This window comes from Epinephelus lanceolatus, chromosome 9 (assembly GCF_041903045.1).
Source record: "Epinephelus lanceolatus isolate andai-2023 chromosome 9, ASM4190304v1, whole genome shotgun sequence".
In the NCBI taxonomy this organism is placed as follows: domain Eukaryota; kingdom Metazoa; phylum Chordata; class Actinopteri; order Perciformes; family Serranidae; genus Epinephelus; species Epinephelus lanceolatus.
This window is the reverse complement of record NC_135742.1, coordinates 22,873,638-22,890,619: the sequence shown is the minus strand read 5'-3', so window position 1 is coordinate 22,890,619 and position 16,982 is coordinate 22,873,638.

The following is a 16,982-nucleotide window of genomic DNA, read 5'->3' as shown; positions in this document are numbered from 1 at the left end:
CACACGCACACGTGGACGCTCTCCACTTATTCTGTGTTTTGTAAATCTCTTCTAATGTATTCATCTGTTCGCGGTATTTATCCATCATTGTGGCCCAGATTGGCTTAAAGGAGAGATGTGTTTATCACAACAGGTGGTGGTCTGTCACCACTTATTGTGACACAGTTGCAGCATTCACACTCAGCAGTCAGGCAGAATTTAAGTGAAGCTTTCAAATGTCATAAAAGAGATGCATTTATGTAAGATGAATTCAAGCAGTTTTGCAGAACATGTAATATATACACTGTATTATTATTTAGTTGAATAATTTCTTTTTGACAAACAAACTTTTTTCAGCTTATGCAAGCATAAAGCGCCTTTTACACTGCCTGTTCAAGGCAGGAACGTTGCAGTGTCACTCCCCCTTGCTGTTCTTTATGAAAGGTGCAATTGTGGAATGCAGGAACAGAGTCGTCTCACATTTAAACCGGCAGCGGGGTAGCAACAGCACTAAGTCAACATCTGTGTAAAAGGGACAGCCAGCAGGACGGGGCATTTGATGGGATGATTGTGGCACTTTGACGATGTGTTATTGTGTGACCAATGGGATAATTAAAAAAGCAGCTAATAGCAGTTAGTAGCTAACTCAAAGAAGAACAGCAGCCAAAAATGTCTGCAAATTTGGAAAACAATGAGGTTCAGGAGCCCATGAAGAAGGCGAGATCAGCCACTATTTAACAGGCACAGTACATGATTATTATTGCCTTGTTATGCAGTTGTTATTGTTTATCAAGTGCTGCCGACGCATATGTAATATGTCACACCAAAGGTCGACACTTTTGTGTTTCCTAACACACTTGTCACACCTCTTTTGCTTCAGTAGCGCCGCTATGTTGTCTAAAATCACACACTGAGTCAGCATGACACTGTTGTTGTTTGTGTCTGTGTAAAAAAGCAAAGGCATATAATGAAGGGACTTCGTAGTGGCCCTATTGTACAATCTCCTTGTAAAAAGGGCTTAAGAGAGAAGGGAACACTTGACTGCAAACCATTACACTGCCATGATGGAGGAATCCTCACCTTAGTTGAAGGGATACCATTAAGCATTTGGGTTTGAAAATAGTAACAAAGCTACAATCTGCATTACTAGTCCATACCCATTGAGTGCACAGTTGCCCACGTACTGTTTCACATGGTGTGTGTTTGGGATACAGGTCATAGGAAATTGGAGATTAAATAGTCAACTGAACCCATTAAGAAGAACAATGTATTCAGTTTTTGTGAATTTGATAGTACAGTTGCTTTACTGAAAGTACAGTAGTACCATTTGCAATAGTGGGATAGTTAGTGGGCTAAAACTGTACATTAGTAGTTGAGGTAGCACGTTGAAAGGCAGATAGTTAAAGTGTTTCTATGTTGTATTGACTCAAAAGTGGGGTGCACTGGTCGTTCACATGGGAAAGGTGCGGCTAGCCCTTGTTGCAGCAGTGGGGGTTGAAATCCGGCCTTCGTTTTTTGCTGCATGTCTTCCTTGCTCTCTCTCTCTCTCTCCCATCCTTCCTGTCATGCTTCAATGTCCTGTCAAAGATTGGCAAAAAATGCCCCCCACCCCCCAGAAAAAAAAAAAATCGAAAAAAAAAAACAACCCAAAATTCGGCCACAGGGGGAGCCACAGCGATCGGTCGCATTTTAGCCATTTTTAAGCATTTTTCTGTTGTTATAGCGCCACCCACTTGCCAATTAGAGTTAAATTTTTCCAGTCACCTTGAAGCGTCCTGTTCTACATATCTACCAAGTTTAGTAAAAATCGATTTGGCGGTTCGACCTAGATAAGAAATTAGCTCTCTAACGCCCCCATTTTGTGTGATGGGGTCAATAATGGAGGCATCCCCTCAGATTATGTGTGGTCATATGCCTACAAAGTTGCGTGGTGATCGGTGAAACCCTTGAGATGTTATACACCTTTATGTGATGAGCCACGCCCTCCGCAATATGCATTGCCTTATAGAAGCTCAGTTTTAGTAAGTTTTCCAACTTTTGCCAAGAGGGAACTTTAGATATTGGTCCCTAGATTATTTTCACCGAGTTTCATGCAGATCGGTCAAACTTCCTTGGAAGAGATCGATTTTAAGTGTTTTTCCAAAAATTAAAAATGGTGGAAAATCTATATGACCCGAAGTTATGAGTTCTTGAGGCAAATTTGTTCCTCATGAGGAGAGGCATCTCTGTGCAAAGTTTCATGTCTCTACAACATAAGGGGCATGAGATATGCCCATTCAAAGTTTGCAATTTCAGTCGGTTGCTATAGCGCCCCCCTTTGGCCAATTGATGTAATATTGCTTCATTCACATCCTCCCATGACCCTCTACCACTGCGCCAAATTTCATATGGATTGACCAAGTCAGTGAGGAGAAAAACGTGGAACAGACACACAGACACACCCACAGACAGAGTTTTCATCATTATATAGTAAGATAAAAAAATACTTACTTATACAGTACTTTTCACATCACAAAAGTAGCACTTGCAAAGAAACCTATAGTGCTATCACATCCTGTCTTTGCTTTGAAAACAATTCTAGCTGTCTACACTTGTAGTGGCATCTCTAGACAGAGCGGGGTTTCCTTATATAATAAAACAGTCAGACTTAGTGCATTATCTGTCACTTAGTGAACCAGATAAGCTCCAGAAAACTAATTCTTGTTATACCTATAACTTAAGACACTCATACATCACAACACACTTGTGAAAACAGTACTCAGACACACTGAAAAAAGTTCATGTTTGCCAAATAAATTATTAAAACTGAAAGAAAAGGAAGGAGTTCAACTACAGAGCTAAATCCTAACCTTACTATCAAACTTCATCAGTTTGGACATCTCCAAACACAAGAGAAAAAATGCCTTTTACACCACCTTTACTCATTAAACAGAAATACTGACATGTTACATACCATCTCCAAATACCACACAGTTTATGCCAGAACATAAGGTGAATATCCGTCGATCTGTGTTATGATGTCATAAACTTGCAGGTTCAGAAGACAAATCAGTGGACAAGAAACATGAAACGAACACAAAACAAGTTTTCAATCATTATTGAGGTTTTTTTTTTAAAGATAAAACAGACGTTTTTATCATGCGCCACTGACCCACATGCCCAGTGTTGCAATGCTATCATTGTGCACCGTCAATCACCACTAACTGGCTGACTTGACAGTTACATCATAAATTGTGGAGGCGAGTCTTCTGAAGAGTCACTCATTATCTGCCCATACAAACTGCTCCCTTCTCTGTGGTGAAGGGAGACTGATTGTGGAGATGAGAAATTAGTTTCTCAAGGTTAAATACACATTGTGAGACAAGTGTTTACACTCCCATCAAAGAGTGGGAGGCTGAGAAGTTAGTGAACACAAAGTAGAGAATGTGAACAAAGGGTTTAACTTAGTTTCAATAGTTTCAAAGTAATTCTATTAGTAATAATGTATAACAGCAAATATTCATGATTAAATAGGAAACTTTCAAAGTTGAAGTTGGAAAAAAAAAACATCCTTAGGTAATATTAATTTGGAGTTCAGCCATCAGGATGGTGTGGGTGGGGGTTGATCAGAGGGGACTGACAGTAGAACCTGAGAAAAATATAGAGGGCTCTGAAACGTTCAGCAGCAGAGTGCGATGGTGCTGCGATGTGCAGTGTGAACAAATGTGAGGGACAAGAACCTCAAAATGGTTAGTAGACATCTCACCCTGTGCTTTCAATGTCCTTCATATGATAGACAAGCAGGTACTCTTCTTGTGTTGTCATGACTTTTTTTTTTTACTGTCAGTTCACCCAAATCACAAATAAACAGTTGAATATTTTGCAGCAGTGGACATTTTTGCTTCAAGCTAAGTCTTTTGTCAGGCTGAAAATAAATTCTGCATCCCTCAGAGGGATGGCAACCCCAAAACTTAACCACAGCCTTAGCCTTAACAAAGAAGACAGAGAATATTTACCTCTTTATTGTCAACAAAACTAACAATGTGTTAGTCTGTCTCTAAATGCCTGTGGACTTCACTACCCTGTCCTTGACTCACAGCTCCAGATTCATTTGTTCCTGTAAGAAAAACACAAATCCTTTAAAACAGATCAACGTAAAAAAAAAAAAAATAGGCTGTTTGAAAAAGGCTAAATGATTTCATTAAACAGCTGGTCCCTGTCGTTTTTATTACCCTAACAGGGGTATATTGGTTTTGTTGGGAACTGCTTTCTGTTTTTTTCAGATTTGGTGCTCTACTGAGTGTTTACAGCAGCCGGATGGTATATGTGCAGTCAATGCAAGATAAACGTCAGTGCCCGTGTTCATGGTAAGGGCACGGTCACACATTAACGAAATTACAATGGCAAATATTCACCTCTCGTTTCAATCAGTGCGAGTGGATTTAATATTGCTCCAGGTAGAAAAGCAAATTGGCAACTTCGTATTGCGCGGAGTTGAACTTTGGTGAACTTTGACATGCAAAGTTGCAGCCTTAACCAGCAGCAAAGGAGAATGTGTGGAGGAAACATTGATTGTTGCTGGGTTTAATCAGCCTATATTGTATGATACTGACAATATAAGATACAATATGCCCCACAAGAGAGATGCTGCCCCAGAACAGAGCCATACACCAAATGTAATACTGCAAATGGAAATAAAGCTTTCTTTGACCAAAGTGGTCCTGACTGAACTCAACTTTGTGATGTAGTGGGGCATAAAGTCTGGAGCTACTTGATAGAAAATAAAATGGGAAAGATGTTCTACATGACACTGAGAGCACCCAGGGGGATATTCTTAGTATGTGGGTGCATTTTCTGCTCTAGAACTGAGAACACTACAGTAGAATAAAGCTTGTTTAGGTATTAAAAAGAAAACAAGTATTCTGTGGGTCCACAAAATCAGTCATTCATTGTCTATGAAGCAGCTCTAGACTTTATACTCCGTGACATCACAGGTTTGAGAGTTAAGGCTAATTCACGATTTTCACCCCGATTTTGCGTTGCAGAGACTATCGTAATCTTTTGAGTGTTCATACCTGGTGACATATGTTTCTGTCATCGGGAGTCTTGCCAACTGCGTTATGACCTGTGTGTGCACAGGATTTCTCTACCGAGCCTTCTCCGACAGAACCCCAGATAACGCGGTGACGTCACCAAACTACTTTTTTTTTTTTAACTTGGAGACAACACATGGTAAAGGCATGGATATTCTTCCCAGTGTGGAATCAGATCTGCCTCCAGGGCCTGGGTCCAAACACAACACGCTCCCCGTGATCCTGTGGACACCGCCATTGTTGTTGTTGCTTGCCGGCTTGTCAGCGTTGGCAGATCTTGGGAGAGAAACAAGCAACCAGGGCTATGGAAACAAGCCCAAAAGAAGTTACCGGACCTGGCAACCCTGCGGCTTGTCCTCCTCACATTTCATCTGTCTTCCTGCGTGCTGACGTGAGACATATCCCACCTCTCATTGGCTGATGCTCTTTGTTAGTCGTGTCAGACTTCTCCAGTTTTCTAGCATGCCAGATATCCAGTCCCAGTCGCAGACGAGGGGGCGACTTGCTCTTAGGCTTATTCACACATGAGGACTCGTCGTGGCAGACTATTTGCTGACTCACCTCCGACCCAAGGTGGCTCTCAAAATCCACCGTGACCCGTCAAAATCGCGGTGCTCTCCGGCCCTGAGAGAGAGCAGCTCATGATCATAAATACTGATCGAACTTTCCTAGACCATGGAAATAACATTCCCCTTTAATGTTTAAGCACTGTATTTTTCTTCCTATATGTATATTGTGCACATATTTAAGATATTCAAGATAGAAACCAAAGAAATAAAGGGATCAAGTGGTCTTACCATTCACAGAAATGTTCATTATCGAATGCAGAAAAGTAAGTCGTCAAACTGGGACTTCTGTGAAACATTTATTAGATCTGAAATTGTTCAGCACGTCATGCAGGTCCCTATGTCTCACTGCGAGTCCCAAAATATACATGGAGTTATTGAACTTGCAAGGAGTAAGATGATGCAAGGTGACATGATGCACACAGTATCAATGTAACTTCCTTTTCGTTTCCACCCTGTAATGAATGAAACAAAATGCCACAGAGACATCATCTGCATCAAGTGGCAGTAACTTGAATATATAATTAACTGACATTATCGCGGTTATAGCTTTGAATGGTATCCATAGCAACAGGCATGATTAAGTCTTCCTGAAAAATAGGTGGCTGTGAACATTTCATAAGTGTCAGAATTTATTTATTTTTTTTCACTCCACAGCTTTATAAGTGTTTGCAGGAAAAGAAAGAACGAGCCTCTTTACATGATTGAGGGATCTTTGCCTTTCAAACGCAAACTCAGTAACTTAGTTTAACTGCATTCAGGAAATAACAAAGTCACATAGTCTGCTGCAAAAGAACAATATGCACTTTCCCATAGTAATCAAATCCCGTCTTCTAAAACAACTGCTCCATTCTGCAGGAGTCAAGAAAGTCACAAAACATCATTACCATCATACTGAACTGGGTGTAATATTTTATATACCTACACTATATTTACCCTTTGACAGCCAATAGGATGACAAAATAATGAAAAAAGCAATGAGAAGGAAGGGAAGGAAACGCATTCGATAGTTTTTATGTATAATAGTAATCTAATTTCCCTGCCACTCTGACTGATTGCAATCAGCAAGGGTCCTTCGCCTCTGTATTGGGTCTGAGGCAAATGCTGCTGAAATCTAATTGAACAGCTTTGTGTTGTGTCTCCATGAGGCGGTCCACTTTACCGTTTATTGCCAAGCTGACTGACTGTGCGCATGTCTATGTGTCATCTCCCCCTTTTCTCTCCGTCCCTCTCGTCCTTTATTCTGCGACTCCGTCTTGCCCTGCTGCCAGACAGTTTTCTTTGTAAAACTACAAAGTCCCCAGTAAACGCTGTCCAAACCTTTTCCAGAGCCACTCTAATCAACAAAAAAGCCTGGCAAACATTTGTAAAACGGAAACAAAAAGTTAACTTGTTTTTCGGTTAGGAAAGTTCTGGGCTACAATTATAAAGTGAGTGAATATTTGTTACTCAGGAAGATAAACAAAGGAAAAAAGTAAGAGATTGCTTTGCTTTATCACACTTTCTGCTCTCTTAACCATCTCAGTGGAAGCAAAGTTGTCGTTTTTTCGGTAGAAGGCCAAACTGCTCACTCACAAACATGCCCAGTTTTGCATAAATTAGGGACAGTCTCCTGTTCAGAAACACACAGTGAGAGTTCATGCACATTTCTCTCAAAACATTAAGACTCAGATTTTTTTCATTACATCAAAAGTTGTTTATAATGTTTAAGAAATGACTGACATCTATACTTAACTGTAGCTGCTAATGGCTGTCACAGTTACAACAAAGTCATTCTATATACCCATCACAATCAGAATGTCAATGATATCCCGAGGCTTTTTCCCCTCTCAAGGGAAATTAAGATAGACTCCTATAAATCCAGACATTGTAATTAGACAAAGATACTACTGACTCCCATAAATCCAGAGGTGATAAGTCTATTTCCTGTCAGGATAGGGGCACACTTCCTGTCAGCGTGACAGACAAGGTCAGAAGTCACGTAGGGAGGTCAGCAGTCTGTTTCCCATCAACACTCATCGGCTTTGTCTATTTCTCTGCATTTACTCCGCACTCCGTTTCTCCTGCATTCTTTCATTCTTATTTTACATCAGCTCCTCAAACGGTCCGTCTGATTTTAGGTATTTTGTCCCCCGCCCCCCTCTCTACTGCTTCCCTCTTCACTCTCTATCTCATGTTGCTCCTCTCCCGCTGACATGCTCTCCCCTCAGTCCCCTTAGGCTAACACACACCAGAACAGACCTGACTATATCACCCATTCAGCCTCCCAAATCAAATTACCATGGACAAAACAGAGTAATAAAATGTAATGGCTTGTTATACGAGGTACACACTCAAAAGCAGAACAAGTCCTTCAGCACTCTGATCTACAATATTCAGTGTGTTTCTTGCTTACTTCTTGCTATGATTAACTGACCTCAAGTGCTGCCAGGAAATAACAGTAACATGTATTGCAATTATTGTTTTTAATCTGTAGCACATTTAATTAAAAAAAAGTATTAGCTAGTACTCTGTCATATTGATATGAATGAATAGCACTTGGATGCACTGGGATGTTCTAGTTTAAGTGGTTGTCAACCAGGGGTCATTGATGGAGTTCAAGGGGGTCCCAAGAAAAATGAAGAGTAGATTATCTACACTGTTTAGTTCACTATTGAAGTGAGCCCGATGTGAGTAAGCCTAACAGTGTTTATTCTAAACATAGGTTTCACTTTCCTCATGGTTATCTCCTCAACTGTAGCTGACAGCAGTTGAATTGTGGTCTTAATCATATCACACAACCAAAATCTTTTCAGATGGAGGTCCCTGAAGCAAATGGGGGTCTGTGACCTAATACGTATCAATTTAGGGGTCCTTGACATGAAAATGGTTGAGAACATAGAAATGAAATGAGGGTAGAAAGGCCATTCAACTGTCTGCCGTTGTCATTTAACACGTACAAATGAAAATGGTAATTGCTGTTAGCTGTTATGGTGACAACACACATCAGTGGGGCCGTAAAGTGTGTCACACTCGATAGTTCGAGAACTTTGTTTTGCCCTATTCTCACACCTATTTTACTTATTAAACAGAGTCTTTGAACAGAAAGTCCCGCAGACTGCTCTTGCTCAGCTTCACAGTTCATTAGTAACACCAACATTTCGGTCCTCCTGGACCTTCGTCAAGAGTGTTCAGCATCATTATATACAACACTGATCTTTAATAGAGATTGCTCGACCAATTTCACAGGTGTACACAGGTGTAGGGGAATTTATCAGCTGTGGGTGTGATTCTCAATAATTGACAACAGCGTGCGCATTTTATGTCACATATCCCACTAACAAAAGAACAATGGAACAAGTAAGACATAGGAAAAATTACGGCACGGTGGTACAGTGGTTAGCACTGTCGCCATGAGTTCCCATGTTTTTCCGGGTACTCCGGCTTCCTCCCACAGTCCAAAGACATGCAGACTGACTCTAAATTGCCCGTAGGTGTGAAAATCTGTGTGAATGGTTGTCTGTCTCTATGTGTCAGCCCTGTGATGGTCCAGTGACCTGTCCAGGGTGTACCCCGCCTCTTGCCCAGTATCAGTTGGAATAGGCTCCAGCAGCCCAATGACCCCTAACAGGATAAGCGGTTACAGAAGATAAATAAATGAATGAATAGAAACCTCAGGTAGCTTACACAATGAAGGCTATTTACAAGACTATTTACAAAAAATGCTGATCTTAGGAATGAAAACATCAGCCTTGCAGCTTTCAGAAATCATTCAAAATGATCAACATTGTAAACCTTTGCTGTGTATTATAAATTGGTGTTTTGAGATCCTACAGAAAAACAGGAAAATACAACCGTACACCAATCCAAGCTACTCTCTTTAATCAAACTAAGACATTAACTTAGTTGCCTTTTTAACTCATGGTAAAACACACCTCACTTCATACAAACTCCACAGAAACAAAATAAAACTCACCAAAACTGTCTCAGTTAGTCTTGTCTGTCATCAACAATTACCTACTCTGGTTTGGTCAAAATGAGTTAGATGTTAAAATTGATCTGCACGATGTTTATCCCTGCAGTTTCTGTCCACTGAGTAGCAGCTCTCACTTGTTCTTTTACAGTATATATAGTCCATCAACAAAAATGCAATTCAGTCAGTTCATTTGCACTATTATATTTGGCGGTATGGCTCTGTTTTGGGGCCTCTCTGGCTTTCCTCGGGCCTACACAGAAAGCCTCTTCCATGCGCCTAAGTTGCAGAGAGCACACCTCTCTGCCCTTCCACATGCAAATGAGGAAAGCCTGAGGCAGAGAGAGCAAACCTCCCTGCCCTTCCATGCACCTACATGGAAAGCCTAAGACAGGGAGAGCAGCAGCAAAGACCCTCTGGGAACAGAACAGAGCAGCATCAATGACAAACAGAAATGACATTAATAAGTCAGACACAGCATGTAAAAGGAGGAGCTGGGGTGGAGGCGCGTTGCAAAGCAGGTGGTGGTTGAAGCGGCAACAGTAGGCAGGCCAGAGCAGTTTAAATAGGGTGCCCTGAATGAGATTAACCAATGGGTTGCATAGAAAGGAATCATGTGATCTATCAGCTGACTCCCTTCCATCAATCAGCTGCTCCATCAACTGATTGAGCTGTTTAGATCAGCTGATGTAGCTGGGATGTGAGCTGAGCTTGACATCAGTGTCCTGTCTGATTTAACGCTATGCTCCCTTAAATGGCTTCGTATAAACAGAGAAATAAAAGTTATAGTAAAAGTAACTGATTGCTCTACTCCACTGCTCATTTGGTTGTTACTGCACAACCTCACTTTAGTGAGTTCATGACCTGCCACATATTGGTTTGTTTATACAGAAGTTAGCCTGCTACAGTGGTTGCAATGGTGCCATTCTGACCATCCTGCTATATTGATTTGAATGGGAATGTCCACTCTATTATCATCCTGTTTCTACGGCTGTGAACCACTGGCATGTTTTGTTTTTTGATGAAAGTCTAGACATTGGGGTGGCAGAGACATTGCATTTATAAGCACATTACTGTACATTAATAATGCAAACCATTTGCAAACAAGATATAGCACAAACAGACTCAGGAATGATCTAACTCTGTGTACGACTTCACTTTGGACTTAAGAGGTCAAAACTCCAGCTACACTTGTAGCATAAAGAACAACTTTATTGTAAGACTTGGGAAACAATGGATTTGTTCAGTACAGTCCTGACCTTGACTGTTTTTCCTCAACTTTTCACCCAGTGCTCCTTTGTAGGGCACAATGGAATGCACATGGATATGTGTATGTGTGTGTGTGTGTGTGTGTGTGTGTGTGTGTGTGTGTGTGTGTGTGTGGAGTAGTTTATTAGATTACCAATTTACATTTGAATAAATTAAAAATTTGTGTTTTTAATCTATGTAAAATAAGAAAGTGTTGGTATATTAATGTGTTTCTAGTTTCTAGTTTCTTTAAATAGCTGACATGGCTTCTTGTGTGTTCATGTTCATCACCATGTGTGTGTGTGTGTGTGTGTGTGTGTGTGTGTGTGTGTTTGAATGGAATGTGTCAATGAGAAATGGGTTTTCTAAGCAGGAACAGACCTGCCATTGTTTTCTGCTATCCACTATCTACCCTGTTCAGGTGTTTAATCATCTTATCTGCAGGTGCTCTTTAAACTTCTGCAATATGGGCTTTACGCAAGAATTCACGGTTGTCAATAACACCTTGGGTCTTGAGATGTTTTTCAGTGCTTTTGTAATGATTTAAGTTACTAACTGAATTGTTCATGCGGCAATAATGTTTGAAATACTTTGTTGAGGTTTTTAAAGAAATTATTTTTAAAGTAATGATAGGACATGGGTTACCACTGGCACCACTGTTGCCTTTACTCCCCACATCTTTTTTAGCTCCTCTTTCAGCCCTTGGTATTTTTGGAGCTTCTCGTGTTCTTTCTGATGTTGCTGTCGCTCGAGATTGCTACATCTATCACTGCTGCCTTCTTCTGTTGTTTGATGATCAACACAATGTCCGTTTGGTTAGCCTTTACCAATTTGTCAGTCTGGATCTGGACATCCAACAGGATCTTAGCTCGGCCATTTGCAACCATCTTAGGAGGTGTCTTCTATTCTGACCTTGGGACTTCCAGTCCATTCTCAGTGCTGATGTTCTTGTACACTATGCTAGCCACTGGCTTATAGCGTCCCATGTACGCTGTTCCAGCCTGCACCGTGCTATTATGTGCTGACCCTTTGCACAGCCTGCACCTGGGGTCCTGTCTGGTGTGGTAGACCCCTGCTTCTATTGATCTTGTACTACTGAAAGTGTGCCTGTTCTTGTGCTGCCATGATTAGTGCCTCTGGGCTGTCTTTCATATGTGTATATATATATATATATATATGTGCATAGTATATGTTGCAAACATAAAAAAACAACAACACGTATCACGTATTATTCAAATGTAATATTGCAATGGGTCCTCTTCAGAGAAGTGGTATTTTCTGAATGTTACTAAATTGTGTGTGTGTGTGTGTGTGTGTGTGTGTGGTTTGTCATCCTCCCACTCCTGACTCATCCTTGCTTGTTGGTTTGTTTATTTTTTCTCACTTTGTTCTGGCATCCCACAGTGTGCTGACACATGCACCCATTCTGTTGTACCACCCAAAAACATTGCTTAGCACCACAGGGTGATTATTATGAGGCCACCCTGAGTTCAGTGGCAAGTTGGTCACAATATAAAAACAATAGGATGTGAATGACTAAGACATAAAAAGTGCAGTTGCTTTTTTTTTTTCTTGTACTACTTAAGATGATTTTCGGGAAGGGTTGGCTTTCTCATGTAAATGCTATCTTTAGAGAGTTTGTGTTTGTGTATGTGGTCACTGAGGGGTAGTTCTCATATCTCTGCTCACTTACACATTCAGTATGTGTGACGACTTAAGATGCACTATCTGTAAGGTGACTGTGCATAAAAGCACCACAGCCATTTGCAAAGGAGACAGTCTGGTTTGTCTATACCTATGATAAGGATACTGTTTTCCAAATCCAGTTTGGGACAAGCAAGTCCTCATACATTGCCTCATGGGACTTTCAAATTCCTAGCGTGCTCTTAAGTCTTTCTGTCTTCCTGTGCCTTGACCAGGACCACAGACGGGTCTTCCATCCAGCCTCAGAAAGAAATCGGGAAATCTGGGTCTTGATGTACTATCAGAGGACCAGTGTTGTGCTAATGTACTTATTTCTCCTATCTTTAGCACTTCAGACTTTGACTTAACTGAACGCAGTTCCTGGGCCTAGTGTTGAACTCCCAGATAGCAGTAATGACACCCACGTAAGAGAGGCAGCTGTGACCCAAGGAGTGGTGGTTTGGAAGCAAGGACGGCTTTGTCCACCTGACTCTTCAAACAAACTCAATGGTACAACATGAAACAATGCAGGCTCATGCTAAATGCTGCTAACTCAGGCAAAGATGTGTCAGTGCAAGTTGGAAATGTATCAATCTGAGTGAAACATTTCAGCTTATCCCAAGCTGTTGGACTCAAGTAATGAATATGCAGAAACAAGGAGAGAAAGAAGAAAGTCTGGAAGACAATAACAGAAACAACAGCAGTTCCTGGTCATTTTTGTTGGTCTGAGTCAGAACAGCACACACGTGTATGAAGGCACACACTTCATGAGCAGTGCACATTAAGGCTGCAAGATGATGGCCAAAATGATAATCATGATTATTTTGATTAATGTTGAGATCACAATTATTTATCATGATTGTTCATTGTTTTTGGGGACAAAATATCTTTATTGCACTTTCACATTTAAATAAGCAGGGGATTCATGTTGTGCTTCATCCCTGCTAATGTACAGATACATGCATCAACTTTAAGGAAGGTTTTTCACAGGCTCCTCCACATGTGTAGCACACAGTGCTACACATGTGGAGCCTACGCTGTAGCCTGACATGCACCTCCCCAGAAATGTTACTACACGTCCTGGCGACGCAGACTTCATGTCTATTTTTGTAAGCTGAAAGTATTTCCCTCAGTGGAAACAAAGCTTTCATTTCTTTTATTTTACAGATAAGAAACAATAAATAAATTGTGAAGACAATAAAGCCTCTACAAGAACAGCATTTTAAGTCTTGTGCGTGATTAAGCCCTCAGGGATTTATGCTTTGGGATTTATCCTGGCTTCCTGGCTATGAGTTGTTATGGAGCTGAATTGTGTAATGTTACCTTTGTTAAATGTTGCTGTTGCCCCTGGTTTCATATGAGTAGATGAAAAGTCTGCTAGCTGCTAGGCTAATTTATACAATGTAAAATGCCATAGGCTTGTGCTAAAAACATTAGCATGTTGTATTTGTGGGGAAAATGTGTTCAGATAAAGACAAGTGCTTTGTCTGTGAATACTGCGAGTTATAGTGAAGCTGATTTGTGCACTTGTGTTTGAAATTGTCTCATTTTAGCCATGTTTAATGTGTGCTTTGAATCAGTTAAACTTTACAGTACTTCACAGAAACCTCCGCCACTGACTAGTGTTTTGGAGGTGTAACTGCAAAGTGACATAGACACACCACCACACAAGAATAAATGCTCACAACTGCATAAGCCATGGCATAGGGTCTGCCGCACAAGTATAAATCCCCCTTAAGTACATGTTGTTAGCTTTAACTAAAGCTAAATGTTTGTACACAACCCCAAAGATACGCTGTTGTTCCGATGTGTATAAACCCTCAGATGAACCAGAGATTTTTTTTAGATTGTTATCAAGAGAGACCAAAGCAAAGTTCCTAATTGTGGCAGATGTGTGCTGTGATTTCAGCGCACGAGCAGAAAAGTGAGAAATAGCCTGCTGAGTGTTGACCAGGTGTGTGAGTGTGTCCTTCCAGCTCTGAGAGCAGAGAGAGCTGGGGACATCTGACTGAAACGGCGAGTCTGTAGGCTGTTGAGACACTGTACACACACACATACACACACACACAGAGTCAGACAGGCTGAGTCACTGGTCTGTTCCTGTGGAGTGCTGATAACAGCATTTGCTCTGGGGCCTCTGGAGCAGGGAGCAAGTGTGTGTGTGTGTGTGTGTGTGTGTGTGTGTGTGTGTGTGTGCGCATGTGTCCATGTGTGTATTTTTGTGTTGTCCTTCATGTGTGTAGAAGTGGTACAGATTGAGCAAAGGATAAACTGAAAGAGTCAAAACAAAAGACAGAAAATAGACATACTTTTAAGTGTGTGTGTGTGCTTGTGTGAGAGAGAACTGAACACATTCATTAGCCTGAGTGTCTTCGTGTGTGTGTGTGTGTGTGTGTGTGTTTGTGTGCTTTCCTGCATAAAACAGGAGCACAAGAAATCTTTAAAGTGGCTTCTGTCACGCAGGATCAGAGATTGTGTGGTAGGAGACACAGAGAGAGAGATGGAGGTAGAAAAAGAGGTGGAACAGGAAGAAAGAACAGAGTGATGCAGACAGATGGAGAAGAATGGTGGGAACCAAAACTTGTTGAGTTGTGGCGAAAAAACAGATATCAGGAGGAAATAATGGTGAGAGAGATAAATGTAACACAGAATCACTACCTACAATTTCAACAGTCCTCCCAGATGAAGTCTCTTTGCTCACAGGCCACGTAAAACTAAGAAAACAGCCACATACCCTATAAACCCTTAACTTGGAAAGCTATTAAACTGGCACTTCTTCTAGCTCCTCAATCATCTACATATATTTTCTGTCCCAGATCTGTTGAATCTCTGCCACACTATTTATCCATGTATCTTATTTTTTACACTTAGATATCCTGTTCATGTTGCAGCATGCTCTGGATAAGCGGCAGGTTGTCAGTGATAATCATACCTTTGTCTTTGTATTATAAAGTATGTAAACCTCGTACGATGCTGCCTGTGACACTAATCAGATCTGTTACAGTCGTCCCACAACACCTGTCTCCTTACATCAACACAAGCAAGGTGTCGATCATATCACGATTTTATGATCGAATATCCATCTGGAAAAAAAAGAGCCTTAAACACCTGTGCTGTGGAAATGGCTGTATTGATATGCAAAGTGCGTGTTCACAGAGAGCAAAGTCTAACAGAAGGAGAGAAATGACCCTTTATTCTATGGAAAAACTAAGCATGTGCAGAGCTGGGTGCTGCATATGTCATTTCCTGCCACAACAACAGAGACATCCAGTAGGACAAAGACATATAGCCATTTCTAAATGCACTACAGTGTATGCTACTTATGACCACCATGTCCTTTTGAGTTTTTTTCAAAATTCTTTTTTATTTTTAATTGAATTTTTGTTTCTTTATACCAATACTAACTTGATTATTGATTATTTGATAATTCACTTGACCTTTTTTAAAATTTATTTTATTGTTTTTAATTGCAATTGTGATTTGGCAACACCTGAAATGTTAAGCCAATAAAGCCTATTAAATCAAATTGAATTGAATTAAATTCAGTTGAGTTAGCGGCAACTCCAGCAGCTGACGTCATCATTTTAAAAAGAGTTTTTGGATATGTGAATGTCGGCTTAGCACGGACAACAGGCCAAACTAAGAGAGATACATTTTTAGATGTAGTCCGCTTATAGTGTGGACAGTTTCCATGTTTACACTGGAAACATTCAGGGCATGAACCCTCAGTAATCCTAACAGTGATACAGCTATTCTGTTTAGATCACCTGATGTAACACGGAAGACTAAACTCTGCTAATCTGCTTCTGCTCACTCCAGTTATGATCTCAATCACCTTAACTATTCAGTTAAGGTGTTTACATGACGGGCATAATTATTTCATTAATTTGTTGTTATTAATTTGTTGGCTATGGTACATGTACAGCCTAGACAACAAAGCAGTGCCAAAGAGAAGGATTTGCGGAAACAAGTGGAGGTAAAGAGAAAGAAACAAAAGCAGAGAGACTGAGACACTGACAGACAGCTCTCCAGGAGAGGAGATGAGTGGAGTTCCCTTGGGAAAAGTCTCATCTCCCACTCCAGACAACCCAAGATGATCGCCTCCAAAGTACCCAGGTACATTACAAACCCATGGCCCTCTATCTCCCTCTTTACCAGTGGAGGTGAGCACAATAATTCACATTCGCACAAGAATTGTGGGAGGAGTGCCTCTCATCGCACCAAGCGCTCACCTCTATGGCTGGTTCATGCTCCCTGTGTGGGAGCTGCTGACGTGGGTGTCTCAAGATGGCCATATGCCTGAAAACTGTTTTATTACTGAGCATTGCATAACAATAAAGTTTCCAAGACCCCAAAACCAAATAAATAAACCCATAAGAACAGACCAGTAACTCTAGTTTCTTTGCTCTGTGTGCACTGTGTTATTGTATGTGTGAGAGAGAGCCACTGGGCAGATCAGACTCATCCAGCAATACACTGTAT